This window comes from Lipotes vexillifer, unplaced genomic scaffold (assembly GCF_000442215.2).
Source record: "Lipotes vexillifer unplaced genomic scaffold, Lipotes_vexillifer_v1.1 scaffold849, whole genome shotgun sequence".
NCBI classification, from domain to species: Eukaryota; Metazoa; Chordata; class Mammalia; order Artiodactyla; family Lipotidae; genus Lipotes; species Lipotes vexillifer.
This window is the reverse complement of record NW_006799735.1, coordinates 844,414-850,846: the sequence shown is the minus strand read 5'-3', so window position 1 is coordinate 850,846 and position 6,433 is coordinate 844,414. Positions and strand designations below refer to the sequence as shown.

Below are 6,433 nucleotides of genomic sequence, written 5' to 3'. Positions count from 1 at the left end.
TTGGAAAAAGTCATCTAGAAAGCACATGACCCACACCAGACAACTCTACAGCAAGGACACTCCCTATAGGTCCTCTAAAGAATTTGTACTTGTGGCCATGCAGGATATCAAAGACAAGGGACTGAAGCAGAATGAGTTACGCGAAAGATTATTGCTTCTTTCTTTTAATCCCATATCTCCACAATCTGATTTTAGAGGAATCTGAAGCAGAAGAGGGAAGAGTGTACAATCATAAGGCAGGAAAGGCTTTGAATTAGAATTTTTAGTGAAATTTTAACTTAGATTGGTCTAAACTTTTTAATATTAAAAAGTGATTATTATTGTGATAATATGTTCTAATAACAGAATATGGCCATAGCTACCCACATGATTTTTGAGACTGACAGATGTCAGAAGACCCAAAGAAGTAATTTCCGACATGTCCCAGCTAGTGTTTCTAAATGAGAGGAGTCTGAAACCTGAGTTCAGACAATTTTGACTTCAGTGACTCCTTAGAATGCATGCAGTAGAAGGAGAGAATAGGAAAGCTACCTGATAGGAATGCAATATTCTCTAAGAGTGAGATTGGGTTGTTGCAAAGGGGTACAAAATAGAACATAATTATTATAAGACACATTACCATTTAAGCAAAATGGTTAAAAAGCCATCATACCATGTTAAAGACCTTGTAACCATTATAGAACTGAGTTTTGGAATCCAAATGAGTCTTCAGAAATCTAGAAAGGTTAAAAATAGATATTGATGGTCATATACTAAACCAATGGACAAAATCTGACCAATATACCTTGATGTTAATACACCCTAGGATTTCTGGTGGAGACAGTGGTTCTCACTGTTAGATTTAAAGAATGGCTATTGTTTATGTGAAGGAGATGAGAAAAATTTAGGATTCATTTGTCCAGAGGAAATTTTTTACAGTCTGAAACAGTGCATCAAGATTGTCCAGATATCATTTACCTACCAGTGATTGGTGCGGGATGGTATTTGAAGGGGTTGGAATATTTAGATAGTATAATTGTATTTGGAAAGACTTGGGGAGGAAAAATCTGAATCCTTAGAGTTTTATACTATCTCAAGGAAGCTGAATAGAAAATGTTTCCTAAGAAGTATTAGTTCTGATGTGACCATGACTCTGTTAGTTATATAGCAGATATAGTTTCTCATCAGGGGAAATCTTGTCCTTATCTACTACCCTCCTCCCAGTTGATGTAGAGAAGTGACAGCGCTTTGGAAGTTCAGCTGGTGTTTAAGACTGTCAATCAAAGATTCCACCTGGATCCTGCGTCTCTCACTGATTTGATTTGTGAGCATTTGGTTAGCACCAAGCTCCCTCCCATCTGTAAGCTAATGCCCGTGGCAGCTGTGGGAGAGAAAGGGATGACACTACCACCTCCAGGGAAACCTGGAGCAGGTATTCTAAACTCTAGACCAGTGATTCTGAACCATGTCTGATTATGAGAACCACCTGGGGAGATTTTTTAAAATTCAGAAATTCTGATTCAGGTAATCTGTTTTTCCTTTTAAAATCTCTCCTTGTGTATTTAATATTTTGCAAGGGTTGAGAACCACTGTTTGGTTTTATTAAGGTAACATTGGTTTATAACATTATATGTTTCTTGTATACAACATTATATTTTGACTTCTATATACACTGCAGCATATCCATCACTATAAGTTTGGTTTCCACTCATTACCATATGGTTGACTCCCTTTACCCATTTCACCCTCCCCCCACCCTCTTCCCCTCTGATAACCACTAATCTGTCCTCTGTATCTATGTATTTTCTGTTTGGTATGTTCATTTATTTTGTTTTCTTTTTTTACATTCCAAGTATGAGTGAAATCATACGGATACTTGACTTATTTTACTTAGCATATTAATGCCCTCAAGGTCCATCCATGTTGTTGCAAATAGCAAGACTTCATCTTTTTATGGCTGAGTAGTAGTATTCCACTGTATGTATATATGCCACATCTTTGTCCATTCATCCATTTATGGGCACTTAGATTATTTCCATATCTTGAGTATTGTAAATAATGTTGCAGTGAACATAGGGGTGCATATATCTTTCCAATTAGTGTTTTTGTATTGTTTGGTAAATATCCAGAAATGAAATAGCTGGATCATTTAGTACTTCTAGTCTTAATTTTTTGAGGAATCTCCATTGATATAAGTGGGGTGTTAAAAGTTCTAACAGTAGTTGTGTTGCTGTCTGTTTCTCCCTTTGGATCTGTTAATAATTGCTTTAAATATTTTGGTGCTGTTATATTAGCTCCAAATATATTAATAACTGTTATATCTTCTTGATGAATTGTCCTCTTTATCACTCTATAATGTCCATCTTTGTCTCTTGTTACCTTTTTTGATTGAAGTTTATTTTGTTGGATGGGTGTGGCTGTACCCACTTTCTTTTGGCTGTCATTTGTTTGGAGTATCATCTTCCCTCCCTTCACTTGGAGCTTCAGTTTGTCTTTAGAGCTGGATGAGTCGCCTAGATATAGCATATAGTTGGGTCTTGTTTTTAATCCATCCACTCTATTTCTTTTGACTGGTGAATTCAACCCATTTACATTTAGGGAGATTACTGATAAATGAGGACTTAGTACTGCTATTTTGTCTTTTGTTTTCCGGTTCTTTTATATCTCCATTGTTTGTTTATCCTTGTGTTTATGTCTGCCATTTTAGTCTGGCAGTTTCTATGAAGTTTTTCTCAGTTTCCTCTTTTTTTATGTTTTGTTTCTCTGCTCTAGATTGTTTTGTGGTTACCGTGAGGTTTGTATAAAATGTGTCATAGGTAGAGAAACAACAGTGCGGTGTGAACATGGGGAAGCAAAAGAAAACACGGAAGTATGCAACCATGAAACGAATGCTTAGTCTCAGAGATCAGAAGCTTAAAGAAAAGGAAAGATTAAAACCGAAAAAGAAAGAAAAGAAAGATCCCAGTGCACTCAAGGAAAGAGAAGTCCCCCAACACCCTTCCTGCTTATTCTTCCAATATAACACACAGCTGGGCCCACCTTACCACATCCTGGTCGATACCAACTTTATCAACTTTTCCATTAAAGCCAAACTGGACTTAGTGCAGTCAATGATGGACTGGCTGTATGCCAAGTGTATCCCTTGTATAACTGACTGCGTAATGGCTGAAATTGAGAAGTTGGGGCAGAAGTGTTGATTGGCTCTAAGGATTGCCAAGGATCCAAGATTTGAACGATTACCATGCACACACAAAGGAACCTATGCAGTTGACTGCTTAGTACAAAGAGTAACTCAGCACAAGTGTTACATTGTGGCCACAGTTGACCAGGACCTTAAACAAAGAATCCGGAAGATCCCTGGAGTTCCCATCATGTACATTTCTAGCCATAGGTACAACACTGAGCGGTTGCCAGATGATTATGGGGCCACTTGGTTCTAATTCTTTTTTTTTTATTGTTGTTTTTTGTTTTTGCTTTTTGTGGTACACGGGCCTCTCACTGCTGTGGCCTCTCCCGTTGTGGAGCACAGGCTCCGGACGCGCAGGCTCAGTGGCCATGGCTCACGGGCCCAGCCACTACATGGCACGTGGGATCTTCCCGGACCGGGGCACGAACCCGTGTCCCCTGCATCGGCAGGTGGACTCTCAACCACTGCACCATCAGGGAAGCCCTCGGTTCTAATTCTTAAAAGACAAATCTCCTCTGCCTTCCTTCAACCAACTTTATCTTTTGCCAGTTCATTAAACATGCTATAGCATGAATTATTATTCCACTCACCCATATGCTCTGTAATGAGCTGAGTATGGTTAAATACACTCACTTTTTTGTTTTTGCGATACGCGAGCCTGTCACTGTTGTGGCCTCTCCCATTGCGGAGCACAGGCTCTAGACGTGCAGGCTCAGCGGCCATGGCTCACAGGCCCAGCCACTACACGGCATGTGGGATCTTCCCAGACCGGGGCACGAACCCGTGTCCCATGCATTGGCAGGCAGACTCTCAACCACTGCGCCACCAGGGAAGACCTACACTCACTTTTTAATGTTGTTTTGAAAATTATATTTTGTGTCATTTTAAAATTTGTTGCATCTTTTTATAAATCAAATAATTGCTCACATAAAAAAAAGTGTCTCATAGGTAAAATAGTCCTTTTTCTCCTGATAGTGTCTTATCTTCATTTGCCTACATGGCTTCCATCCTTTTCCTATTCCCCTTTTATGTTTTTATTGTCTCAAATAACCTCTTTTAACTGACTCACTCTGTTATAAAGCAGAAACTAACACACCATTGTAAAGCAATTATACCCCAATAAAGATGTTAAAAAAAAAAAATAACCTCTTTTTATGTTGTGAGTTTGCTCCCAAATAGAAGTAGCTAATGTTAATTTATACTGCTTTTTTCTCTTTAAGCTTTATGCTATAATTAAATGTTTAACAACCTATTCTGATACAGAGTAGCAAGTTTTTGATTCTGTCTATTTATCACCTTACTCAAAGTTTTCTGTACTTTGCCCTTTTTTTTTCTGGAAGAAGAGTTCCTTTCTACATTTCTTGTTAGACAGGTCTAGTGATGATGAACTCCCTCAGCTTTTGTTTGTCTGGGAAAGCCTTTATTTCTCCTTCATATCTGAAGCATAACTTTGCTGGATAGAGTACTCTGGGCTGATATTTTTTACCTTTTGATATTTTGAATATGTCATTCCACTCTCTCCTGGTCTATAGAGTTTCTGCTAAAAATTTTGTTGATAGACTAATGGGGGTTCCTTTGGTGGTTACTGTCTTTTTTCCCCTGGTTGCCTTAAAAATATTTTGTCATTGAATTTTGATAGTTTAATATAATGTATCTTGGAGAATGTGTTTTTGCATTGAGGTATGTACGTGTACTCTTAGCATCATGACTTGTGTATCCAGTTTCTTCTCCAAGTTTTGGAAGATCTCAGCTATTATTTCTTTAAATAAACTTTCTGTCCCCTTCTTCATCTCTTCTCCTCCTGGGATAACTATTATCCCTATGTTGCCTTTTCCAGTGAAGTCAGATTGTTCTTGTAGAATTTCTTAATTTATTTTTAGTTCTTAGTTCTCTCTCCTACCTGAATTATTTCTAGATTTTTATCTTTGAGCTTGATAATTCTCTCTTCCATATGGTCTGCTCTATTTTCAATGTTTTCTAATGCATTCTTCATCTCACTTTTTTTAGTTCTTCCACTCCAGAATTTCTCTTTGGTTCTTTTTTTTTTTTTTCCTTTTTTTCACAGATAGCATTTTTTAATTTACAGAGGGGTTTGCCTACTTTCACTTTTTTTAAATAACATCTTTATTGGAGTATAATAGCTTTACAATGGTGTGTTAGTTTCTGCTTTATAACAAAGTAAATCAGCTATATGTATATCCCCATATCTCCTCCCTCTTGCATCTCCCTCCCACCCTCCCTATCCTACCCCTCTGGGTGATCACAAAGCATTGAGCTGATCTCCCTGTGCTATTTGGCTGCTTCCCACTAGCTATCTATTTTATATTTGGTAGTGTATACATGTCCATGCTGCTCTCTCACTTCGTCCTGTTCTGCCCCTAGGTTCTTCAGACCTTTTTTTTCCTTTTTAGATTTCATATATGTGTGTTAGCATATGGTATTTCTTTTTCTCTTTCTGACTTACTTCACTCTGTATGAAAGACTCTAGGTCCATCCACCTCATTACAAATAACTGAATTTCGATTCCTTTTACGGCTGAGTGATATTCCATTGTATATGTGTGCCACATCTTCTTTAGCCATTCCTCTGTTGATGGACACATAGGTTGCTTCCATGTCCTGGCTATTGTAAATAGAGCTGCTATGAACATTTTGATACATGACTCTTTTTGAATTATGGTTTTCTCAGGGTATATGCCCAGTAGTGGAATTGCTGGGTCGTATAGTAGTTCTACTTTTAGTTTTTTAAGGAACCTCCATACTGTTTTCCATAGTGGCTGTATCAATTTACATTCCCACCAACAGTGCAAGAGGGTTGGTTCCCTTTTCTCCACACCCTCTCCAGCATTTGTTGTTTGTAGATTTTTTGATGATGGCCATTCTGACTGGTGTGAGGTGATACCTCATTGTAGTTTTGATTTGCATTTCTCTCATCATTAGTGTTGTTGAGCATTCTTTCATGTGTGACTGCCAACCCCAGTCCTCTCCCTGGGATCCGACCTCAGAAGCCGGAGCCTCAGCTCCCAGCCCCGCCCGCCCCGGCGGGTGAGCAGACAAGCCTCTCGGGCTGGTGAGTGCAGGTCGGCCCTGATCCTCTGTGCGGGAATCTCTCCGCTTTGCCCTCCGAAGCCCTGTGGCTGCGCTCTCCTCCATGGCTCCGAAGTTCCCCGCTCCGCCTCCCGCTGTCTCCGCCCGCGAAGGGGCTTCCTAGTGTGTGGAAACCTTTCCTCCTTCACAGCTCCCTCCCACTGGTGCAGGTCCCGTCCCA

General features: G+C 39.3%; 1 pseudogene; it reads left to right on the top strand.

Moving 5' to 3' along the window:
• The first annotated feature begins 2,822 nt into the window (after nucleotides 1-2,822).
• LOC103073020 (rRNA-processing protein FCF1 homolog pseudogene) lies at nucleotides 2,823-3,419 on the top strand (annotated as a pseudogene).
• Nucleotides 3,420-6,433: the final 3,014 nt, after the last annotated feature.